The following is a 27,122-nucleotide window of genomic DNA, read 5'->3' as shown; positions in this document are numbered from 1 at the left end:
CAGAAAGTAGAGGTTATGTGAACACAGTGCAAGATGGTAGCCACCGACAAACCAAGAGAAGAGTCCTCAGATGAAACCTATTTGCTGTATCTTGATCTTGGGTGTCCAAGTTTGGGTTGGAGATCTTGGGTTTCCAAATCTTGGCTTTCTTAGTAGCCTCTAGAACTGTAAGAAAAAAACTTCTGTTATTTAATCCACCTCGTCTATGGTATAATAATTTGTCATGGCAGCCTGACATAGGGAATGACAGAGGATGAGATGGTTGAATGGCATCACCTACTATATGGACATGAGTTTGAGCAAGCTCATGGAGCTGGTGAAGGGCAGGGAAGTCTGGCGTGCTGTAGTCAATGGGGTCACAAAGAGTCAGACACGAATGAGAGACTGAAGTGAACTGATGGCAGCCTGAGCAGACTAAAAAATGAATTATACTAAAACTGAGTTTTAACAACTAAATGTGTTTCCTGATGGCTCATATGGTAAAGAATCTGCCTGCAATGCAGGACACCCTAGTTCTATCCCTGGATTGAGAAGATCTTCTGGAGAAAGAAATGGCATTCTACTCCAGTATTCTTGTCTGAAAAAAATCCCATGGAGAGAGGAGCCTGGAAGGCTACAGTTCTTGAAATCTCAAGAGTCAGACACAACTTAGCAACTAAACCACCAAATATATTAGCATGTTATAAAGAAAAAAACTTGATCTCCAACTTTGATAAATGTGCTCAAAATATTTGTGCTATCCACGCTAGAATATTAAACGAGTACTGCTTAATGGGTGACATGTACTTTGAAGCACTTTAAAAAGTGCTTCAAACAATTCTCTGTTTTCATTGAAAATATTGATATATCTAACAGTAGTTTGACCATGGATTTAGAAAGAAAGTGAGAAAGGGTTTTTTGTTTTTGTTTTTTCTCTTTAGCAATGAAAATGGCAACAGGAAGAATCAAGAAATAAAGAAGATTCTAAGAGCTCTAGAAAAAAACGAGGAGGTATTTCTTCTGAAATTTAGATTGTGTGGTTCTGAACTGAATGATACTAGGAAAGTGACAAGCAGACAGAAACTCCCAGAGCCTACTCAAATTCATGTCCATTGAGTGGGTGACGCCATCCAACCATTTCATCCTCTGTTGTCCCCTTCTCCTTCTGCCTTCAATCTTTCCCAGCATCAGGGTCTTTTCAATTGAGTCAGTTTTTTGCATCAGGTGGCCAAAGTACTGGAGTTTCAGCTTCAGCATCAGTCCTTCCAATCAATATTCAGGACTGATTTCCTTTAGGATGGACTGGATGGATCTCCTTGCAGTCCAAGGGACTCTCAAGAGTCTTCCCCAACACCACAGTTCAAAATCATCAGTTCTCCAGTACTGAGCTTTCTTTATAGTCCAACTCTCACATCCATACATGACTACTGGAAAAACCATAGCCTTGACTAGATGGGCCTTTGCTGGCAAAGTAATGTCTCTACTTTTTAATATGCTGTCTAGGTTGGTCATAACTTTTCTTCCAAGGAGCAAGCATCTTTTAATCATGGCTGCAGCCACCATCTGTAGTGATTGCCATGATCTTAGTTTTCTGAATGTTGAGTTTTAAGCCAACTTTTTCAGGTGTACATTCAGGTGTCTCAGGTATACATTCCTAAAATAACGCTTCTGCATCATGGGGTGGAGGTTGATGAGATTTGCTGGTCACCTGCCTATCCCACAAGTACCATCCCCCTAAACTGGAAGCTGTTGTGGAAAGAAGTGCCATATTTTTGGCTATATCTGCCTGGCTAAATCCTCTATCAAACTGAGATGCATACACTTCAAATCAAATAAGGATCATACAAGATAGAATCAAGATAGGAAAAAGTAGAGTATGTTTTCACACATGAGAAAAAGCCATTGTGTCTAAAGCTATGGAGGCAGAGTAAAACAAGCTCACATATTCATTCAAATTAGGCAGGTCTGGTGGGTCAGAGAAGTGTATATCCTATTATAATGTTTGAACAAAAGTGTAAATGACTAATTAAAACTATGCTTTTCTAACCAAGAATTTTTTAATATTAATAAAATTCAGCTATGTACATGAATAGTACAGTAATGGGAGAATTCTGGGTTGTTAACAACAGGTAGTGAATCATTTGAGTAAAAAGAAGGGCTTTTGACCATACTAAAATAGAATCAAAGAGAAACTTAGTCATTCCATGAAAGTATTCGCTACTTTGTGTGTGTGTGTGTGTGTGTAATCAAACATAACTACCAGTCCTGAGGATAGGAGAAAGAACACCAGAAGGGGATGGAGTTAAATTTTAAAGCAGTTTATGTGAGTGGGGATTTTCATTCAGTATGTATTTTATAGAGTGGAAACTATGCAGTGATTTGCCATAAGTCTGGTCTCAGCAAGGTGATGGTTGAGCTACACAGCCACTACTTCCCTGGAAGGCCAGCTTCATGCTGCTCTACAGAGAACATTAATTCTTGGTATTTGTTAATTAAATTCCTTATTTATTTTCTAATATGGTGTTCATTCAACAAACACCCATTATTGCTTATCCTGTACATGTGTTACATAAGCAAAGATATAATAGAGTTAAGGCTATATTATATAAAAAGATGTTTATATATAATACATTTATATGCATCCAATCTGATGAGCATTACCTGGGTACAATTAAGTATTTGAAAACAATAAATATATTCTAGGATATTCAGGGGCAGAGAAAATGAATTAAATTTGTGATATGCTGTAAGAATAAAATGGACATAAGTCCCCATATTTGAATTTTTTATCATGTCTTTTTCACCTCAATAACATTTTGAGATAAATTAGGCATGCCACACATGTGCAAGTGTTAAGAATTATAATAAAGGTGACATAGGACAGCTAGTTCTCTTTGTAACTATGAGGTGGTGAATGCAGACCTTCAGTTGTTATGGCAACCTTCAATTAATGAGAGTATCATCAAAGTCATCTCTCTACAATATTTAATAAGTTATTTCCATTAAAAATGATTGAATGTTCCTTTCTGAATCCAATGACATAGCTGAAGTTAAAAGCCATATTTTTTTTAAAAAATGAAAATAGATATATCTTCAATTGTTTAATGGATAAAAGTAAAAATTTCAAAAATATTTTTTGTAAAGATACCTGCAACTATGTTGCTAATAAAATATTAATAGCATCTACATAATTAGTCTTTCATGTAGATTTACGGATTATTGCAGATTTTCCATTAAGCTAGTGAGGACAGATTTGATGATTATGGTGGTGATAATAATTACACAGAAAATTCTGCTAATATTAGAAACATTAATAAATAAAATACTAAGAGATTATTTTATTTCTATCAAAACAATCTCCAAACTCTCTCACAAACTCATTAACATAAACAATAAGTTGAAAATACAAATATAAGTGAATGCAGGATTGAGAAATTACTTGAATTTATGTCTACTACTTATAGAAATGACTTTTCATACATTATCTTAGTACTCAACACATGTAAAGTAGATTTCATTAATCTGATTTTATAGATTGGGAAAATCAGACACCAATCCAAAATTAAAGTAATATTTTACAGCTCACACAAAGAGTATGTATGAGACCAAGTCTGCCCAAATGCCAAAATCTGTCCTCTTTCCCTCAGGCCATGCTTTCTCCCTAGAATAATTTAAGAGGTTAGAATATAAAAATAATATCATAACATGTATGAGTCTACAAACTACTACCACAAAGTTCCAGTGTACTTATTTCACTACCTGTTAAATGATAAAATTGAATATCTGAGTTTATTAGCTACTAGCTAATAATGCTTTAATACTCAAGTCCTAATATCTCCTTGCAGCACAACCCAGCATGATGTAAAAAGTAATGAGCATGATCAGAAAAGAAAATATTCTGATTCATTGATCAGCAATGTGAACCTTGAGAAAGAAGCTAAAAGGTACAACTAAAAATAATAGGATTTTTCAGAAGCACAGACATAAATATAGTCCGAGGAAAGTGTCTTTAAAAAGTGATTCTTCTGAATTTTTTCTATATATATAAGAAATTAACCAAAAAAGCAAGATTGTCTTTCCCTGTTAACCAGGAAGGCTAAATCAGTTTCAATCTACAAAACTGAAGGCACTGGAACATTGGATATATGTTCATTTTTGTGCCAGCAATTGTAAATGATTTAGAACACAGTCTTAGGCTGGAATCCTAGCTTTTCTAAAACTGGTTAAATACCTTAAATAAAGATTATAATATTAAAAATAAATTATAATATTAAAAATGATTAAAAGGATATCTAGTACATATCCTTACTATGTACTAGATATGTTAGCTAAATATATTTTGCATGTGCAGTATTTTCTGATTTAAAAAATGTATTTCAGGAAATCAAACACTTAACCTTCAGTTTCCCTACTGAAATGAAAGTATAATATTTACTTCATAATTTTAAGATAAGAATTTTATGGAGGTAGTATATATATATGATTATGAGTACAGTCACTTGGTCAGATAACTCAGGATTTGAATTCCAGCTTTTTCACTGTATACCTCTGTGATCTTGGACAAAGGTATTAGATTTTACATATTATATAAGGATGAAGTCTTACATTTTGGGAAACAAAATAATTTTTGTTTGTTTTGTATATTGGGAAACAATAACATAAAACAATAAAAGAATTGGTTCACAATACTATAAAGCTACAGTAACTAAAACAGTGTGGTATTGGCATCAGTTCAGTTCAGTTCAGTTGCTGAGTCGTGTCTGACTCTTTGCAACCCCATGAATCACAGCACGCCAGGCCTCTCTGTCCATCACCAACTCCTGGAGTTCACTGAAACTCACGTCCATCGAGTCGGTGATGCCATCCAGCCATCTCATCCTCTGTTGTCCCCTTTTCCTCCTGCCCCCAATCCCTCCCAGCATCAGAGTCTTTTCCAATGAGTCAACTCTTAGTGTTGGCATAAAAACAGATATATGGATCCATGGAACAGAATAGAGACCCCAGAAATAAACCTACACTTCTATGGACAATCTTCCACAAAGGAAGCAAGAATATCCAATGGAGAAAACACAGTCTCTTCAGCAAGTGGTGCTGGGAAAGTTGGGCAGCTGCATCTAAATCAATGAAGTTAGAACACACCCTTACACCAAACACAAAAATAAACTCAAAATGGCTCAAAGACTTAAATACAAGACATGACACCACAAGGCTCTTAGAAGAGAGCATAGGCAAAATATTCTCTGACATAAATTGTAACAATGTTTTCTCAGGCCAGTCTCCCAAGGCAATAGAAATAAAAACAAAAAATTTAAAAATGGGACCTTATCAAACTTACAAACCTTTTGTACAGCAAAGGAAACTATAAGCAAAGTGAAAAAGAAAACTATGAACTGCAGGAAAATATTTGCAAATGATATGAGTGACAAAGGATTGATTTCTAAAATATACAAACTGATCACAAAACTCAGTAGCAACAATAACAGAAATATTTCCATCAAAATATGAGCAGAAGACCTAAATAGACATTTCTTCAAAGAAGTCATACAGATGGCCAACAGGCATATGAAAAAATGCTCAACATCAATAATTTCTAGAGATATGCAAATCATAACTATAGTGAGGTACTAACTCACACTGATCAGACTAGCCATTATTAAAAAGTTTACAAATAACAAATGCTGAAAAGGGTAAAAAGGGAACCCTCCTACACTCTTGGTAGGAATGTAAATTCGTACAGCCACTATGGAAAACAGTGCAGTAGTTCCTCAACAACAACAAAGAATGAAATAATGCCATTGTAGCAACATGGATGAATCTAGAGATTATCATACTAGTGATCAGATCAGTTCAGTTCAGTCGCTGAGTCGTGTCCGACTTTTGCGACCCCATGAATCGCAGCACGCCAGGCCTCCCTATCCATCACCAACTCCCGGAGTTCACTCAGACTCAAGTCCATCAAGTCAGTGATTCCATCCAACCATCTCATCCTCTGTCGTCCCCTTCTCCTCCTGCCCCCAATCCCTCCCAGCATCAGAGTCTTTTAAATGAGTCAACTCTTCACATGAGGTGGCCAAAGTACTGGAGTTTCAGCTTTAGCATCATTCCTTCCAAAGAAATCCCAGGGCTGATCTCCTTCAGAATGGACTGGTTGGATCTCCTTGCAGTCCAAGGGACTCTCAAGAGTCTTCAACACCACAGTCCAAAAGCATCAATTCTTTGGCGCTCAGCTTTCTTCACAGTCCAACTCTCACATCCATACATGACCACAGGAAAAACCATAGCCTTGACTAGACGGACCTTTGTTGGCAAAGTAATGTCTCTGCTTTTGAATATGCTATCTAGGTTGGACATAACTTTCCTTCCAAGGAGTAAGCGTCTTTTAATTTCATGGCTGCAGTCACCATCTGCAGTGATTTTGGAGCCCAGAAAAATAAATTCTGACACTGTTTCCACTGTTTCCCCATCTATTTCCCATGAAGTGATGGGACCAGATGCCATGATCTTCGTTTTCTGAATGTTGAGCTTTAAGCCAACTTTGGCACTCTCCTCTTTCACTTTCATCAAGAGGCTTTTTAGTTCCTCTTCACTTTCTGCCATAAGGGTGGTGTCACCTGCATATCTGAGGTTATTGATATTTCTCCTGGCAATCTTGATTCCAGCTTGTGTTTCTTCCAGTCCAGCGTTTCTCATGATGTACTCTGCATATAAGTTAAATAAACAGGGTGACAATATACAGCCTTGACGTACTCCTTTTCCTATTTGGAACCAGTCTGTTGTTCCATGTCCAGTTCTAACTGTTGCTTCCTGACCTGCATACAAATTTCTCAAGAGGCAGATCAGGTAGTCTGGTATTCCCATCTCTTTCAGAATGTTCCACAGTTTACTGTGATCCACACAGTCAAAGGCTTTGGCATAGTCAATGAAGCAGAAATAGATGTTTTTCTGGAACTCTCTTGCTTTTTCGATGATCCAGCGGATGTTGGCAATTTGATCTCTGATTCCTCTGCCTTTTCTAAAACCAGCTTGAACATCAGGAAGTTCACGGTTCACATATTTCTGAAGCCTGGCTTAGAGAATTTTGAGCATTACTTTACTAGCGTGTGAGATGAGTGCAATTGTGCAGTAGTTTGAACATTCTTTGGCATTGCCTTTCTTTGGGATTGGAATGAAAACTGACCTTTTCCAGTCCTGTGGCCACAGTAAGTTAGAAACAGAAAGAAAAATACCATATCACTTATAGGTGGAATCTGAACTATGACACAAATGAACTCTATGAAAAAGAAACAAATTGACAGATATAGAGAACAGACTTGTGTTTCCAAGAGTGGGAGGTGGACTGAGAGTTTGGGGTTAACAAATGTAAACAATCAATGCTATATATAGAACTGATAAACAACAAGGTCCTACATATAGCACAGGGAACTATATTCAATTTCCTCTGATGAAGCATAATGAAAAGGAGTATGAAAAAGAAGTATATATAGACATATGTATAACTGATTCACTTTGCTACACTGTGGAAATTAACACAGTAAATCAACTATAATTCAATAAAATAAACAAAAACAAATAAAAACAAATCATAGCTTCTAGAGTTTTACTGAGGACTAGAAATGACTTAATAAGATTTAAAGAGTGATGTTTCTTAGGATTGTTTAGAGGATTAAATGTATGTAACCCATCTTAAACTTCCCATGTGGCTCAGTGGTAAAGAATCTGTTTGTCAATGCAAGAGTCACAGGAGACCCATGTTTGATCCCTGGGTTGGGAAGATCCCAAGGAGGAGGAAATGGTAACCCACTCCAGTATTCTTGCCAAGATAGTCCCATGAGTAGAGCAGCCTGGCAGACTACAGTCCATGGGGTCACAAAGAGTCGTACACAAGTGAGTGACTGAACACATGGGCCCACAACCATTTTAATATGGTGCCTGGCAAATAGTTAATGCTTAATTAGCATTACTTATTATTTATGGGCTTCCCTAGTGGCTCAGATGGTAAAGCGTCTGTCTGCAATGCAGGAGACCCGGGTTCGATCCCTGGGTTTGGAAGATCCCCTGGAGAAGGAAATGGCAGCCCACTCCAGTATTCTTGCCTGGAAAATCCCATGGACTGTGGAGCCTGGTAGGCTATGGTCCATGAGGTCGCAAAGAGTTGGGCATGACTGAGCGACTTCACTTTCACTTTCAAGTGGCTAGTGGTAAAGAACCCACCTGCCAGTGCAGGAGACATGAGAGTCATGGGTTCTATCCTTGGATCAAGAAGATCCCCTGGAGGAGAGCATGGCGACCCACTCCAGGATTCTTGCTTGGAAAATCCCCGTGGACAGAGGAGCCTGGCAGGCTACAGTCCATACCTTGCAAAGAGTGGGACACAACTGAAGTGACTTGGCATGCATGCATGCATGGATTATTATTCATAATAACATTATTGACACACGAAAGTCATTGGGCACTTAGGAGGTACTCACCAGACAGTAAGTACCTTCATTCTTTCTGCACGCCTTACTGCCATGGATCATATACCAATTAATTAACCTGATTCAGTAAAGTCTCTAAAGTGATCACATGAAGTAGCCTAAAATTAAGTTCAATTTCACAATCATTTCTTGAATGCTTTCTTTCTTCCTACTTTTCCTGTTCTTTGCTTTGTTCTGTTTTATAATGTCTACCACCACGATAAAAATGCCCAAATTAGCATGAATTAGGAGTAAGAGTATATTGGACAGTAACTATTGAGTTGAATCATATGAAACTGTGAATGTTTCTCTTTTAACTCCTCTTTTAAAGAGTAACATTTATTGAGTTTTCTACTGTGTGGATCAAAATAAACTGTGGAAAATTCTGAAAGAGATGTGAATACCATACCACCTGACCTGTCTCTTGAGAAACCTATATGCAGGTCAGGAAGCAACAGTTACAATTGGACATGGAACAACAGACTGATTCCAAATAGGAAAAGGAGTATGTCAAGGCTGTATATTGTCACCTTTATTTAACTTATATGCAGAGTACATCATGAGAAACGCTGGGCTGGAAGAAGCACAAGCTGGAATCAAGATTTCTGCGAGAAATATCAATAACCTCAGGTATGCAGATGACACCACCCTTATGGCAGAAAGTGAAGAGGAACTCAAAAGCCTCTTGATGAAAGTGAAAGTGGAGAGTGAAAAAGTTGGCTTAAAGCTCAACATTCAGAAAATGAAGATCATGGCATCCAGTCCCATCACTTCATGGGAAATAGATGGGGAAACAGTGTCAGACTTTATTTTGGGGGCTCCAAAATCACTGCAGACGGTGATTGCAGCCATGAAATTAAAAGACGTTTACTCCTAGGAAGGAAAGTTATGTCTAACCTAGATAGCGTATTCAAAAGCAGAGACATTACTTTGCCAACAAAGGTCCATAGTCAAGGCTATGGTTTTTCCTGTGGTCATGTATGGATGTGAGAGTTGGACTGTGAAGAAAGCTGAGCGCCGAAGAATTGATGTTTTTGGACTGTGGTGTTGGAGAAGACTCTTGAGAGTCCCTTGGACTGCAAGGAGATCCAACCAGTCCATCCTAAAGGAGATCAGTCCTGGGTGTTCATTAGAAGGACTGATGCTAAAACTGAAACTCCAATACTTTGGCCACCTGATTAGAAGAGTTGACTCATTGGAAAGGACTCTGATGCTGGGAGGGATTGGGTGCAGAAGGAGAAGGGGATGACAGAGGATGAGATGGCTGGATGGCATCACCGACTCGATGGGCATGAGTTTGGGTGAACTCCGGGAGTTGGTGATGGACAGGGAGGCCTGGCATGCTGCAATTCATGGGGTTGCAAAGAGTTGGACCCGACTCAGTGACTGAACTGAACTGAACTGACACGTATTAAATTACCAATTCCCCCATTGTTTACTTGATGTAGAAACAATTACCCTTGAAGAAACTAAAAAGGGTTAAGAAAATTATCCAAAGGCTCTCATGGAAAAGGCAAATTAGTTAAATCTTAATTTTTATTCAAATATCCCCAAGTTTAAGAAAAATAAAACTAAATAAAATTACCAAAATGATTAATTATAAATTTACACTAGATGAAGCTAAAAATAGGTTAAGAAAATTATCCAAAGGCTATCATGGAAAAGGCAAATTAGTTAAAATATTAATTTTTATTCAAATATCCCCAAGTTTAAGAAAAAAAACTAAATAAAATGACCAAAATGATTAATTATAAGTTTATACTTGATGTCATATACGTTTTTAAAAGAATTGTATTTTATTACTCTTTTTCACTTTTTTTTTTTTTGCTAATTCTACAGAAGTGGCATACTTGGAACTCACAACATTCACCTGAAAACAGGTTTTAAATAGTTACTTTTAAGTAGCTAACTCTGAATGTTTATTGAGTGCAAGGATTATTTTAAATGTGTCTCATCAATAAACTAATTTTGTTATCACAACACTCTTGTGTGATAGATACTAATTAACCTCTATTTTACATATGAAAACTTTGAGGCAAAACAGGTAAATGATCTGCTCAAGGACACTCAGCAAAATGTAGCAGAGTCTAGAATTGAATGTATAAATCTGATTCCAGAGAAAGCTCTTTAATCATTTATGCTGAACAAATGAGAGCAGCACCCACATGTAAGTGAAGCATAGTATGATAAGAAAGGAAGTCTAATGAATTGTAAGAAGGTAATATATTTTATGTTTAGTTAATAAAAATCAATTATGTCAAATTCCAGGAATTTGATGGAATGTTTTTTAAGAGACTGGCAAGTTATGGAGAAAGAGAAAGAGACTATGCAGTTTGAAAATCACATATCATGATATCCATGATATCAAAGAAGAAAAATGGAATCAACCAAATGGCACATCCTGTGCATTGCATGCAGCTCCCTTCTGAACCATTTATGTAACTCTTTATTCTTGCTTATATTTTACTGCAAAAATCCAATGTAAATAAGTTAAACAGCAAGAGGTAGAAAGCCACATGACTAGATAGATTCTGCTATGAAAGATTAAAAGAGGAATTTGATTGGAAAGAGTGTGCTATTTTTTTATGCATAAAGAATGTGATGTGAACAAATTCAATTTGACTTATAAGTAAATGAGATTGTATTAAGTATAGGAGCTCTGGAACTTCTTGGGTTCCAATGGCTTATGATATTTGCTTGTTTGAATATTGTTGGCAATGTAAATAAACCAGCTGTTCATGAATTGAAGTTGCATCATCTATTCTTCCTGGTTGCTCCTATTGCATAGAAACCATTCCTCAGGTGGAGAATGGTAGAGCTAGTAGTACTGATGGATTGGAGAGTTAGCTTAGGTTACAAGTGTTTTTAACAGCTCGATGAATTATTTTTCCATGCCCTTTATGTTCAACAGTGAAGTGCAAGTCCACTTGACTAAAACATGATTATGATGACCAGTTGTTCAGTCTGGGACAATGGCTTGCTTCTCTTCAAGCAGAAGCAGACTTTCTTGATAGAGAGTGGTATTGGAAACAGAAGGAAACCTGGAAATGAACAGCTAATTACCACGTTGTTGTCTTGCAGGGTTCAGAGCATTTCTGAGTTTTGCCAGCTCCTCCTGTTCCATTATTAAATTTTATCAGGCCCTGCATACTAGTATCACCCAGGTGAGCTCTTTCAAATATCATATCCTGTTCCTCATATTTTTCACAGTCACTTGGTGGAGGTCCAGTGACGGCAGATGATAGCAATTGGGGGAAACACCCCTTCAGTCTGGCGCTCCTAGAGATTCTAAAGTATCATCTCAGTTCACTTAGCCCTTAAGAACTTGATAAACTTTGGTTATTTTCTTCTTACAAATTTTATGGCAATTACTTCTTCCTTCCATGATGTTCCTGAGTGAAACAGAGAGCATGTCTCCTCTCTGTGAGGAGCTTGTCATTATTTGGTATTCATTCACCTAGCAAACTCTCTCAAGGGTTTAAAAAATTATGATTTTGAAGGTTTTTCCATGTTTTATCAAATTTCAGGACAGAAACGATCTTCCCTTGTGGTGCTTTTAAACTTATGTAAAAAAAAAATTACCTGATTGCTTATATAGTATATTTATTATCATATCTCTTCAATGGAAGTTAATTATCATACATGAGCTGAAGAATTCCTAAAACTTAGCAAGTCACACTATACCGTAAACAGTTAAGTCCAAGAGTTCCAATCAAGAATAATTAAATCAAATAGAGGGCAAAGTCATGGTTTAATTAGAGAAAACATCAGGAAATCATATTTTAGATAGATTTCACACTTTTAGCCTACAGTATGCTAAATTTATGATCCGACTGTGTAAAGATGGCAGTACATCCATATACACTTAGTTGAAATTTAGGTGAGATTTACTGAATGATAACTATGTCATAGGCACTGTAATAAAAACACTATGGGAGCATGCTCAGTCACTCAATTGTGTTCAACTCTTTGCGACCCTGTGGACTGTAGCTCGTGAGGCTCCTCTGTCTGTGGAATTTTTCAGGCAAGAATACTGGAGTGGGTTGTATTTCCTCCTCCAGGAGACCTTCCTGATCCAGGGATGGAAACTGTGTCTCTTATATCTCCTGCATTGGATGGCAGATTTTTTTTTTTTTTTTTAGCACTGTGCCACCTGCGAAGCAAAAACACTATATGCTTTTTAAGATTTTAGTATAAATATATTGTTTATATAATGTCATTATAGCACTTCTAGAAATATAAAACCATAACACCAAAGAAGGTATACATTAATTCTTCCCATGGAAAAAACCATGGCATTGGTAGTTTCAATAAGTGAGTCATGTTTATAGCTCATTGTTTATAACATAAGGAACTACTTGTTATGAATTACTGCAATAAAACCTGACTTCCCATAAGCAGAAGTCTTAATTTATGCTACTATTCATCTTAAGCGGACTTTATAAAAGTAATTCAATAATTTTACAGTTGTTTAATAATGTTGGACCACTAATTTTGTTTTTCAAAGGCACCCTGTTGATGAATATTGAGTCATATTCATTATATACATAATTTTATTTATTCATTGAAATGAATCTATACCTACAAAATGTTATTTTTCTGGTTTTGATATATTTACCTATTAATAAGTGGTCAAAAATTACAATGCTGATAAACAATGGGAGCAAGATCTATATCATATTTCTGTTTTCATTGCTCGTGATATTTTCTTTTGCTTGATTAATTCTTATCTTTTGAAACATAAATTCATGTTTATATCTTAATTCCAGTTAGGCTCAGAGTTCATTGCTCTGAAAAGCAGTATAAATTAGTGCTACTGCTATGAAAATTGTCTTTAATGGCAGATAAACTGGTGTTCTAGTTTGATATTCACCACTTAATAATTTTGCAATATTAGGCAAATTATATAATCTTTCTAAGCCTGGATTTACTAGTTTAAAAAATAGGAATAAAATCTCATAGAATTCAACAGAGACTTGCAAGTTATAATCAAAGTACCTGTAAAGGAATAAATACTTAATATATATTAGATTTTGCAATTATTGTTATCATTCTCTGCCCATCCATTAAGAATTACACATAACTTTTTGGTGCTATTGTAATGATTATTTTTTTCTGATTTTCAGTCCCAAAGATTATCCATAATATAAAATTCATAAGTGCTTGTTTAATTTACTCAATGACTGTTCAAAATACACAAAATTGCTTATTAAGACTAAGAGATGAGAACAAGTTGATTGTTAAACAATCTGGAAAATAATCAATAAGTTGAGCCCAGTATAATAAAAGTTAACTTTAATGGTTGCTAATGTATATCATTCATATTTAAATTCTACCATGAATTATGACCATCTCAAAATATTATAGTGAATTTTGCAATAGCTTGAACTATTTTCCTTTAAAACACTTCAAAATTAATGACTAAAAACAAATACATTATATGCATATAGAATATATGAAAAGTGAAGTCACTCAGTAATGTCCAACTCTTTGCGACCCCAAGGACTGTAGCTTGCCAGGCTCCTCTGTCCATAGGATTTTCCAGGCAAGAAGACTGGAGTGGGTTACCATTTCCTTCTCCAATAAAATATGTAAATATATGTAAACATATATTAAGTATATAAAGCTGCCAGAAGGTATGTGTTAGAAAAGTACTAATTTGGAAAACTTTGTTATAATCCAGCATTTTTTTTATCAGTAAGTATTACTAACATAGGAACTAAAAATATCTTATTGTCAATTTATAGAGGATTGCATATCAATTTCAACACACATTGTACAAAGAAAGATTCATTGCATCAATGGCGTTACTGCATAATACTAAGGTTATTGTGAGCAGAGTCCAGGAAATTTTGCCACAGTCTCAGGAATGGTAACACAGGAACAACGTTTCCATGACAACACTCTAACCAGGCTTTCAAGATGTACTTGTAGATGTTCATACTCTGTAATGAGAAAATATAATAACATTTTTACCTTGAAAAGCAATCTAAAAATTTGTCAGTCTTATTATTAACCATTTTATCTATTATTATCTGAAATTAAAAATATTTTATATGTAAAACATTTTCCTTAAAATAAATAATTTACTTTAATCCTAAATATTTAGACAATCTTATAGGAACTGTGCTTAATATAGGTTCATTTTTGCTGCCAATACTAGGTAGATTGCACATAATTTTAGTTATTCATGATAGCTAACAATACATGTTATTATTCTAGAATCTAAATTAGTGCTTATAAGTTATTGATCAATTATTGGAGAGCAGTTTGTTTTTTCAAGTTACAATACAAATGTTATATTTGTTAATTTATTGCCAATTCACCCAATTTTAAGCTGATTGAGTATTCTGTTTAAAGAATAGATTAAAATCTAAATTATTTTCCTTTTTTTTCCTTTTGGTCACATTCATCTTGAGAAACTTAGAGTAATGTTCACTAACTTTCCTGTATGATAAGATTATATCAATGTCTGTTTTGTAAGTGCTAGAATTAAATGAGAATTAAATGATAGTATATGAAGTATAGTTCAAAACTGTTCGTATTTTAGAGAATTAATGCTCCACTTGATCTTCTACAAATATTTTACTTTGGAACACTCAGACTGGATATCTTCTCTTTTCAAAAAGAGGAGGTCATGTTTTCTTTTACCAATTTAATTGTTCTTCATAATCAGGGAAAACCTCAATGATGTAATAATTGATATCATTTCAAGATGCTACAGTTTCATCACATATTTCTTAATATTTTAAATTCTAACTTGTTTCCAACTCAAGGGAAAATGATTTGCCTAGGGCGAAATATGCATACAGGTGGCTAAGTGGTAAAGAATCCACCTGCCAATGAAGGAAACAGGGGTTCGATTCCTGGGTCCGCAAGTTCCCCTGAAGTAAGAGCTGGCAGCCTGCTTCTGTATTCTTTTTTTTCTGCTCCACTATTCTTGCCTGGAAAATTCCATGGACAGAGGAGCCTGGCAGTCTACAGTCCATGGGGTTGCAAGGAGTCAGACACAACTGAGCCACTGAGCACACACGCATGCAAGAAGAAATACTCATAATTTGGTATTTTTGAAATAATCAGTACCACTTATATAAAAGGTTTCCTAACCACAGTGAAAGTATTAATTTCAAACTTTTATGAAAAGCTTTAATTTTGTACCTGTGAGGACAGATTATCTGATTGCTTTTCTCTGTAAAGCAATCACTTATTAATGTTGCAACTAATCAAATATCTCTGAAAATGTATTCCTGGAAAAATAAAGCTGGTATTTTCATCCCTATTTATCTCCTATGACTACTTCTCAATTATATCAGAACCTTTACAGGTGGAGGAGAAATAAATAGTATTTTCACCACCAATAATAAATAAGTTTATAAGGACCTGAATATTTGCAGTTGTTAGAATTCAGTAAGCTTTACTTTGGTCTTGATACATTTGGTACTTCATATATTGCATGTAATTGATAGTGTCTTCACATCAGATGAGACTGTTAGAGAAAAATTATTTAGAAACTTAGTAATTGTGACTATTTTCAAATAAATATTCTATTTATCCCAATGTATTTTTTCTGTAGAGCTTCCCATATGGCTCAGTAGTAAAGAATCTACCTGCCAAGGCAGGAGACATAAGAGATGCAGGTTCAATCCCTGAATCAGAAAGATCCCCTAGAGTAGGAAATGGCAACCCACTCCAGTATTCTTGCCTGGAAGATTCCATGGACAGAGGAGCATGGCAATATACAGTCCATGGGGTCACAAGAGTTGAACACAACTGAGTGACTGAGCACATACACATATTTTTTTCAGTAAGCATCATTATTTTTCCCAGTAGGAGAAATTTGTCTCTTGGCACTTTCTTTGTGTTAGTAAAGTTGATTTCCAAATACCAGAAGTGTTGTGGCTGCTTTGTTTTCTGTGCAGTAAAATAATCACATTTTCAATGACAAACCCTTTAGTCATTATTTTCTAATTGTATTAAAAGTTTAGCACTTCCTTTAAAATGTACTGCACTAGCCTAGTAGTGTTACTAAAATGAGAAATAGAAGGCATTTTTAGTAGTGTACTATTAAATATAACATTTGAAATGTGATGCTTTAAAATAGATATATTTTAAAGTAGAAACATTTGCCTCCAAATTGTTGTATTCTTTTATTAGAAATATATAATGTAAATTTTTCAGTGTTTATTAAAATTTTCATATTGTCCTAAATTATTTGCTAAGGTAACTTTGCATATTATAATAATATACTCATGACAGAGTAGTTTCTTAATTCTAAGATGTACATTTTTAGCATTTCTAAGTTTCAACTATTAGGATATATCTTTGAATTGATATAGCATTAGCTTTGCCAACAAAGGTCCAAGTAGTCAAAGCTATGGTTTTTCCAGTAGTCATGTATGGATGTAAGAGTTGGACTATAAAGAAAACTAAGCACCAAAGAATCGATGGTTTTGAACTGTGGTGTTGGAGAAAACTCTTGAGAGTCCCTTGGACTGCAAGGAGATCCAACCAGTCCATCCTAAAAGAAATCAGTCCTGAATATTCATTGAAAGGACTGATGCTGAAGCTGTAACTCCAATACTTTGGCCGGCTAATTCAAAGAATTACTTGTTTCAAAAGACCTTGATGCTGGGAAAGATTGAAGGCAGGAGGAGAAGGGGATGACAGAGAATGAGAAGGTTGGATGGCATCACTGACTCAATGGACATGAGTTTGAGTAAACTTCAGAAGTTGATGATGGACAGGTAGGCTTGGCATGCTACAGTCCATGGGGTCACAAAGAGTCGGACACAACTAAGCGACTGAACTGAACTGAGCTGAGCATTAGCTTGTCTTAGGGAGTGACACACTGGAGTGGTCACAGGAAAATGGGTAGCTGCTGGAGAGGTTTTCAATTCACCCTCTCCAACTTGTTTTTGGAGTCAGCCACTGTGAGTGTGCTCCTTAGAGCAGAGTCCAGGCTTCCCACAGCCTTTCTGTTAGCCCCAGTGGCCCTTCAACCAGTCATGGGGTGCCTGTACTCCCTGTGTGAGTCTTCAGGACTATGGTGCCTGATATGTGACTCCAACTGCTCATTCCTGAAAGCGAATCTTCTCCCTCATAATCTCCTTCATCTTCTGAATCCCCTCCCAGGGGCACAGGTCCTAACCTGATGGCCTCTTTTCCTTGTCGACCTAATTTTGTGTGGGCATTTCCTATAGCCTTCATTATACAGAAATCTTTCTGCCAGTTTTCAGTTATTATTCAGTGAGAATTGTTTCACAGGTAGATGTATTTTTGATGTGTTCATGAAGTGAACTGAGTTCATGTATTCTTCCCTCCATCTTGATTGATCTCCCCAGGCTTCTCAAATATGAAATTTCCTACTGTTCATACAATATAGGCTGAATTTGAAAATCAGTACTTCTTCTGAGAAAGATGTTTAAGGTAGTTACCATGAACATTGCAATCAAGTTATAATAATCATCTAAAATTGGTATTAAAATACAATTTTGAAAATGACATTTTAGAATATAATCTTGCTTAAAATCCTGGAATAAACTGATCATTCTCTGAAAACACTCTAGACTATACTATTTCAGAATAATGTATTTGGATATATCTCCAAGTCTAGAGAATTACTTAACCAAAGAAAATATCAAATAAATCTCTTCCTCACAAATTCAAAAGTGATCTAAAACAGCATACACATAAATGGAGATTCACAAAAACTGCCCCAAAACAAACAAACAAAAATGCTGCCTGCTCAACTTTTCTCAAGGAAGAAATAAACAATTATATTAAATAGATTATTGTATAGACTAAACTTTTATGAGGTAAGAAACACGTCAAAGTCTCATTAGAGAGACTGGAAAGTGAAGAGGGGCGGGAGATTAAAAAGCATTAATCTGGAGACTCATCTCAGGACTAAGAAACTGTGATTAAGGCATGCATCTAGAGGGAAAGATAATAATTTTCCCTCTATCCCTCTAGATTATTGACTGAGACCACTTTGTAATAAAAGCCAGATTAACCGGAGAAAAACAGAGGTTTAGTAATCAGTAAATTCCTGTATACAAAGGAGATACCTGGGAAAACCAAGTAACTCCTCAAAATGGTTCAAGCCACCACCTTAAGTAAATCTCCAGCAGGAGTGGCAGCTGCACTGGCTGCAAGGACATACCCCACATTCAAAGTCAGGAGTGGCAGCCCAGAGGAGATATGCCACATCCAAGGTCAGGAGTGGCAGCTGTGAGGAGATACACCACGTCCAAGGTAAGAGAAACCCAAGTAAGATGGTAAATGCTAAGACAGGGCATTAGAGGGCAGACAGACTGAAACCACAATCACAGAAAACTGGCCAATCTGATCATATGGATCACAGACTTGTCCAACTCAATGAAATTAAGACATGCCATGTACGGCATCCCAAGACAAACTGGCCATGGTGAAGGCGTCTGACAGACTGTGGTCCATTGGAAAGGGAATGGCAAGTGACTTCAGTATTCTTGCCTTGAGAACCCCATAAACAGTATGAAAAGGCAAAAAGATAGGACACTGAAAGATGAACTCCCCAGGTCGGTAGGTGCACAACATGCTACTGGAAATCAGTGGAAAAATAACTCCAGAAAGAATGAAGCCAAAGCAAAGACAACACCCACTGTGGATGTGACTGGTGATAGAAGCAAGGTATGATGCTGTAAAGAGCAATATTGCACAGGACCCTGGAGTGCTAGGTCCATGAATCAAGGCAACTGGAAGTGGTAAAACAGGAGTGGCAACAGTGAACATCCACATTCTAGGAATTAGAAAACTAAAATGGACTGCAATGGGTGAATTTAACTCAGATGACAATTATATCTACTACTTGACCAAGAATCCCTTAGAAGAAATGCAGTAGCCATCATAGTCAACAAGAGTCTGAAATGCAGTACTTGGATGCAATCTCAAAAATGACAGAATGATCTCTGTTCGTTTCCAAGGCAAACCATTCAATACTACGGTGCTCCAAGTCAATGCTCCAACCAGTAATGCTGAAGAAGTTGAAGTTGAACAGTTCTATGAAGACCTACAAGACCATTTAGAACCAAAAAAAGATGTCCTTTTCATCATAGGGGACTGAAATGCAAAAGTAGGAAGTCAAGAAACACCTATAGTAACAGGTAAATTTGGCCTTGGAGTACAGAATGAAGCAGGGCAAAGGCTAATAGAGTTTTTCCAAGAGAATGCACTGGTCATAGCAAGTACACTTTTCCAACAACTCAAGAGAAAACTCTACACATGGACATCACCAGATGGCCAACACCAAAATCATATTGATTATATTCATTGCAGCCAAAGATGGAGAAGCTCTATATAGTCAGCAAAAACAAGACCAGGAGCTGACTGTGGCTCAGATAATAAACTCCTTATTGCCAAATTCAGACTTAAATTGAAGAAAGTGGGGAAAACCACTAGACCATTCAGGCATGACCTAAATCAAATCCCTTATGATTATACAGTGGAAGTGAGAAATAGATTTAAGGGACTAGATTGATAGACAGAGTGACTGATGAACTATGGATGGAGGTTCATAACATTGTACAGGAGACAGGGATTGAGACCGTCTCCAAGAAAAAGAAATGCAAAAAAGCAAAATGGCTGTCTGAGAGGCCTTACCAATAGCTGTGAAAAGACATATGAAAAGCAAAGGAGAAAAGGAAAGATATACCCATTTCAATGCAGAGTTCCAAAGAATAGCACAGAGAGATAAAAAAGCCTTCCTTGGTGATCAATGCGAAGATATAGAGGAAAAAATTAGAATGGGAAAGACTAGAGATCTCTTGAAAATTAGAGATACCAAGGGAACATTTCATGCAAAGATGGGCACAATAAAGGACAGAAATGGTATGGACCTAGCAGAAGCTATATTAAGAACAGGTGACAAGGATACACAGAATGACTATACAAAACATATCTTAATGACCCAGATAACCATGATGGTGTGATAACTCACCTAGAGCCAGACATCCTGGAAAGGGAAGTCAAGTGGGGATTAGGAAGCATCACTATGAAGAAAGCTAGTGGAGGTGATGGGATTCCAGTTGAACTATTTCAAATCCTAAAAGATGATGCTGTGAAAGTGCTGCACTCAATATGCCAACAAATTTGGAAAACTCAGCAGTGGCCACAGGACTGGAAAAGGTCAGTTTTCATTCCAATCCCCAAAAACACAATGCCAAAGAATGTTCAAACTATCACACAATTACACTCTTCTCACAAGCTAGCAAAGTAATGTTCAAAATTCTCCAAGCCAGGCTTCAGCAATACATGAACCGTGAACCTCAGATGTTCAAGCTCATTTTAGAAAAGGCAGAGGAACCAGAGATCAAATTGCCAACATCCGCTGGATCATCAAAAAGCACGAGAGTTCCAGAAAAACATCTATTTCTGCTTTATTGACTATGCCAAAGCCTTTGACTGTGTGGATCACAATAAACTGTGGAAAATTCTTCAAGAGAATGGAATACCATACCACCTGACCTGCCTCTTGAGAAACCTCTATACAGGTCAGGAAGCAACAGTTAGAACTGGACATGGAACAACAGACTGGTTCCAAATCAGGAAAGGAGTATATCAAGGCTATATACTGTCGCCCTGCTTATTTAACTTATATGCAGAGTACATCAAGAGATCCCTGGGCTAGAATAAGTACAAGCTGGAATCAAGATTGCCGGGAGAAATATCAATAACCTCAGGTATGCGGACAACACCACTCTTATGGGAGAAAGTGAAGAACTAAAGAGCCTCTTGATGAAAGTGAAAGAGGAGAGTAAAAAAGTTGGCTTAAAGCTCAACATTCCCAAAACTAAGATCGTAGCATCTGGTCCCATCACTTCATAGCAAATAGATGGGGAAAGAGTGGAAACAGTGGCTGACTTTATTTTTGGGGGCTCTGAAATCATTGCAGATGGTGATTGCAGCCATGAAATTAAAAGACGCTTACTTTTTAATGGTTGAGTAATACTCCATTGTGTATATGTACCACAGCTTTCTTATCCATTAAAAAGAATACATTTGAATCAGTTCTAATGAGGTGGATGAAATCAGAGCCCATTATACAGAGTGAAGTAAGCCAGAAAGAAAAACACCAATACAGTATACTAACACACTAACACATATATATGGAATTTAGAAAGATGGTAACAATAACCTTGTATATGAGACAGCAAAAGAGACACTGATGTATAGAACAGTCTTTTTGACTCTGTGGGAGAGGGTGGGATGATTTGGGAGAATGACATTGAAATATGTATAATATCATCTATGAAACAAGTTGCCAGTCCAGGTTTGATGCACGATACTGGATGCTTGGGGCTGGTGCACTGGGACGACCCAGAGGGCTGGTATGGGGAGGGGGTAGGGAGGAGAGTTCAGGATGGGAAACACGTGTATACCTGTGGCAGATTCATTTTGATATATGGCAAAACCAATACAATATTGTAAAGTTAAATAAAATAAATAAATAAATAAAAGACGCTTACTCCTTGGAAGGAAGGTTATGACCAACCTAGAGAGCATATTCAAAAGCAGAGACATTACTTTGCCAACAAAGGTCTATCTAGTCAAGGCTATGGTTTTTCCAATGGTCATGTATGGATGTGAGAGTTGGACTATAAAGAAAGCTGAGTGCTGAAGAATTGATTCTTTTGAACTGTGGTTTTGAACTGCAAGGAGATCCAACCAGTCCATCCTAAAGGAGATCAGTCCTGGATGTTCATTGGAAGGGCTGATGTTGATGCTGAAACTTCAATATCTTGGCCACCTGATGTGAAGAGCTGACTCATATGAAAAGACCCTGATGCTGGGAAAGATTGAGGGCAGGAGGAGAAGGGAACAACAGAGGATAAGATGGTTGGATGGCATCATCGACTCAATGGACATGGGTTTAGGTGGACTCCATGAGTTGGTGATGGACAGGAGGCCTGGCGTGCTGTGGTTCATGGGTTGCAAAGAGCTGTACATGAATGAACAACTTAACTGAACTGAACTGAAGGATAAAAGCTGTTATATGGGGGCTGGATGGGATGAGGCAAGTTGCTATGGGAGGTTACCAGGAAAACACAGTAAATAAAGACATGGTTATTATGTAGGTTTAAGTTGGTGCCTTCTCCATTCTAGGTATTTTATCCTCCTTCTCTTCCTGGTATTGATAAAGACACCCTTTAAAAAAGAGATTTCCCTTTTATTGGTAAATGTATCTTACAAAAGAGTAACTTTTCCTTGGTTTCCAGAGTTTCTCCTACATCTGCTGTTGCTTAAAAATAACCAGTTCAAGATAATCCTTATGCCAAAGAGGTATATTTTGGATGCCGGTAACAGGCATTTTAAGCAAATTGCTGTTGTTTTTCACTTGCTAAGTTGTTCTGACTATTTGAGACCCCATGGACTGTAGCATGCCAGGGTCCTCTGTCCTCCACTATCTCCAGGAATTTGCTCAAATTCATGTCCATTGCGTTCGTGATGCTATGGAACCATCCCTTTCTTCCCCCTTCTCCTTTTGTCTTCAATCTTTCCTAGAATCAGGGCCTTTTCCAATTATTTGGCTTTTCTCATCAGGTGGCCAAAGTACTGGAGCTTCAGCTTCAGCATCAGTCCTTCTGGTGAATATTCAGAGTTGATTTCCTTTTGGATTGACTCATTTGATCTCCTTGCTGTCCAAGGGACTCTCAAGAGTCTTCTCTAGTGCCACAATTGGAAAGCATCAAAAGTTTGGTTAAATGCAAAATAATAATTTTCCTTTAGAATTCTCTGTTATCAAAATCAGATCAATATTCTAGGAGAACTTTGTAACAAAGATAAAAAAAAAAAACTCAGTCTTGCATGAGTTTACAAAATTAACATATATATGCTTTCAAAATTATGAGAATTGCAATTTCAAAGTTCTAATACCTAATGTAAACACTATAATAAGATTTAAACATAGCTATATCAGGGAACATAGTAACATTTTAGTTTATCCACATGGAATATTTTTAAATCCAATTTTTCTTAATAAATTATCTTAAACTTACCCTTCAATGCAAAACAGGACCATTTTAAATTTCTTTAATTTACCTATTCATATTCTATTAATTTTAATTTTGTCTTGGACATTGACTTCACTTTATTTTTACTAAAATTTACATACTGCTAAATTGGGATCCTTTGATTTTTCAATAAAGTCATATTAATATATCATATACTACCATCTGTCATTAAATTTGTTTGCAGTTTCCATTTTATAATATAGTGATAATAATGGTTTTAATCATTAGTAAAATACTATAAATTTGCGGGTTATGTAGTAAAGAAACTTGTTGAGTTTGCCAGGAATATACTTCATTTAATGAATAGTATCAACCAGTACATTCTAAAGGAGATCAGCCCTGGGTGTTCTTTGGAAGGAATGATGCTAAAGCTGAAATTCCAGTACTTTGGCCACCTCATGCCAAGAGTTGACTCATTGGAAAAGACTCTGATGCTGGGAGGGATTGGGGGCAGGAGGAAAAGGGGACGACAGAGGATGAGATGGCTGGATGGCATCACGGACTCAATGGACGTGAGTCTCAGTGAACTCTGGGAGTTGGTGATGGACAGGGAGGCCTGGCGTGCTGCGATTCATGGGGTCGCAAAGAGTCGAACATGACTAAGCAACTGGTCTGATCTGATCTGATCTGATTTATTATTTAACAAAGTATCAACCCACAAGCCTGTTAATAGATGTTAGTTAAAAAGACTAGAGATCTCTTCAAGAAAATTAGATACCAAGGGAACATTTCACGCAAAGATGGACTCGATAAAGGACAGAAATGGTACAAACCTAACAGAAGCAGAAGATATTAAGACGAGGTGGCAAGAATACACAGAAGAACTGTACAAAAAGATCTTCACAACCCAGATAATCACGTCAGTGTGATCACTGACTTAGAGCCAGACATCCTGGAATGTGAAGTCAAGTGGGCCTTAGAAAGCATCACTACGAACAAAGCTAGTGGAGGTGATGGAATTCCAGTTGAGCTATTCCAAATCCTGAAAGATGATGCTGTTAAAGTGCTGCACTCAATATGCCAGCAAATTTGGAAAACTCAGCGGGAGTTTTGGCTACAGGAATGGAAAAGGTCAGTTTTCCTTCCAATCCCAAAGAAAAGCAATGCCAAAGAATGCTCAGACTACCACACAATTGCACTCATCTCACATGCTAGTAAGTACTGCTCAAAATTTTCCAAGCCAGGCTTCAGCAATACGTGAACCATGAACTGTCTGATGTTCAAGCTGGTTTTAGAAAAGGCAGAGGAACCAGAGATCAAATTACCAACATCTGCTGGATCATGGAAAAAGCAAGAGAGTTCCAGAAAAACATCTATTTCTGCTTTACTGACTATGCCAAAGCCTTTGACTGTGTGGATCACAAGAAACTGTGGAAAATTCTGAAAGAGATGGGAATACCAGACCACCTGACCTGCCTCTGGAGAAACCTATATGCAGGTCAGGAAGCAACAGTTAGAACTGGACATGGAACAACGGACTGGTTCCAAATAGGAAAAGGAGTACATCAAGGCTGTATATTATCACCCTGCTTATTTAACTTCAATGCAGAGTACATCATGAGAAACGTTGGACTGGAAGAAACACAAACTGGAATCAAGATTGCCAGGAGAAATCTCAATAACCTCAGATATGCAGATGACACCACCCTTATGGCAGAAAGTGAAGAGGAACTAAAAAGCCTCTTGATGAAAGTGAAAGAGGAGAGTGCCAAAGTTGGCTTAAAGCTCAACATTCAGAAAACGAAGATCATGGCATCCGGTCCCATCACTTCATGGGAAATAGATGGGGAAACTGGAAACAGTGTCAGACTTTATTTTTTGGGGCTCTGAAATCACTGCAGATGATGACTGCAGCCATGAAATTAAAAGACGCTTACTCCTTGGAAGGAATGTTATGACCAACCTAGATAGCATATTCAAAAGCAGAGACATTACTTTGCCAACAAAAGTCCATCTAGTCGAGGTTATGGTTTTTCCTGTGGTCATGTATGGATGTGAGAGTTGGACTGTCAAGAAGGCTGAGTGCCGAATAATTGATGCTTTTGAACTGTGGTGTTGGAGAAGACTCTTGAGAGTCCCTTGGACTGCAAGGAAATCCAACCAGTCCATTCTGAAGGAGATCAGCCCTGGGATTTCTTTGGAGGGAGTGATGCTAAAGCTGAAAGTCCAGTACTTTGGCCACCTCATGAGAAGAGTTGACTCATTGGAAAAGACTCTGATGCTGGGAGGGATTGAAGGCAGGAGGAGAAGGGAATGAGAGAGGATGAGATGGCTAGATGGCATCACTGACTCGATGGACGTGAGTCTGAGTGAACTCCGGGAGTTGTTGAAGGACAGGGAGGCCTGGCGTGCTGCGATTCATGGGGTGGCGAAGAGTCAGACACAACTGAGCGACTGAACTGAACTGAAATTTCTAAATTCTAACTTAGAAAATCAGTAACAGAGTTTATGAAAAAGATTATCTATGAAGGGGAGCAGAATTTTCCACCCCAGAATATGCTTCTTTGGCATAAGAATTATTTTAGGTTCATTATTTTTAAGAAACAGCAGACACAAAAGACATTCTGTAAAGTGAATATAAGCTACCTGTTTGATATTTATATTTATATGGGAAATTCCTACTTTTAAGGGTATTTCCCACTCTCTATCAGAAAAAGACTGTCTAGAAACTCTTGTCAATGGATTAGGTAATGGCCTAAATCTGCATAAGGACCTTACCCTATTCTACTATACTTTTCTTGATCTGGAGAAGGAAATGGCAACCCACTCCAGTATTCTTGCCTGGAAAATCTCATGGATGGAGAAGCCTGGCTTTTCTTGATAGCCTGCCATAACTATTCACTCCTTTCCCCAAGATCTTATTTTGCCTTTAGCCATTGTGTTTAAAGCATTGGCTTAAACTGTTTGGGGGAGTTATTCAGTTTTCCTTAGTATCTTATGTATATAGGAGGTATGTATTTTCATGCATGCTTAGTCGCTCGGTCCTGTCTAACTCTTTGTGACCCCATGGACTGTAGTCTGACAGTTTCCTCTGTCCATGGGATTTTTCAGGCAAGAATACTGAAGTGTGTTGTTATTTCCTTCTCCAGGAGATCTTCCTGACACAGGAAAGGAACCTGTGTCTCAGGTCTCCTGCAGTAGTTGGCAAGTTCTTTACCAATGAGCCACCAGGGAAGACCCACAGAAGGTATGTGTGTTATTAAACTGTTTGTTTTTCTACTGTTAATAAGTATTTTATCAGCCCACAACCTAGAAGAGGGAGAGAAAATTATTTTCCTACCTGACATCTATGTAAACAGGTTGATTTGTTATAAGAAGTGTCCATATACCCAATGGGAAGACTGTGAACAATCTGAGTTAACTATGATGGTATAATGAGCAAATACCATGTGAGTTCTACAAGTAACACACTTTTACAACCTAGGAAAACCCAATGGGGCTTTCCCTGGAAGAAGCCTTCCCCATATCCTCTACTTACCTCCTCTCTGAAGTATTTAGATAATAGTATTTGATGCACATTTCCTGAGTTATTTTGCAGATGTTAAAAAACCTCCTCCCCTCCAGCAAATGGAAGACTTTAATTACTTGATGTCCATGAGTACATAACCCCAGGCCTCCTGGAGCCTAAGGACTGATGATG

The 27,122-nt window shown here is 37.1% G+C and overlaps 1 long non-coding RNA gene across 1 annotated transcript; it reads right to left on the bottom strand.

The window, feature by feature from the left end:
- On the bottom strand, positions 1–27,122 carry LOC133254421 (uncharacterized). Its single transcript, XR_009738667.1, has 3 exons — positions 26,961–27,122; positions 14,209–14,380; positions 1–165 (listed from the first exon to the last, which is right to left on the bottom strand). It is a non-coding gene; the product is annotated as an uncharacterized LOC133254421 (long non-coding RNA).

The sequence above is a fragment of the Bos javanicus genome, chromosome 9, assembly GCF_032452875.1.
Source record: "Bos javanicus breed banteng chromosome 9, ARS-OSU_banteng_1.0, whole genome shotgun sequence".
Taxonomy (NCBI): domain Eukaryota; kingdom Metazoa; phylum Chordata; class Mammalia; order Artiodactyla; family Bovidae; genus Bos; species Bos javanicus.
The sequence above is the reverse complement of the archived record's forward strand: the minus strand, read 5'-3'. Positions and strand labels throughout refer to the sequence as shown.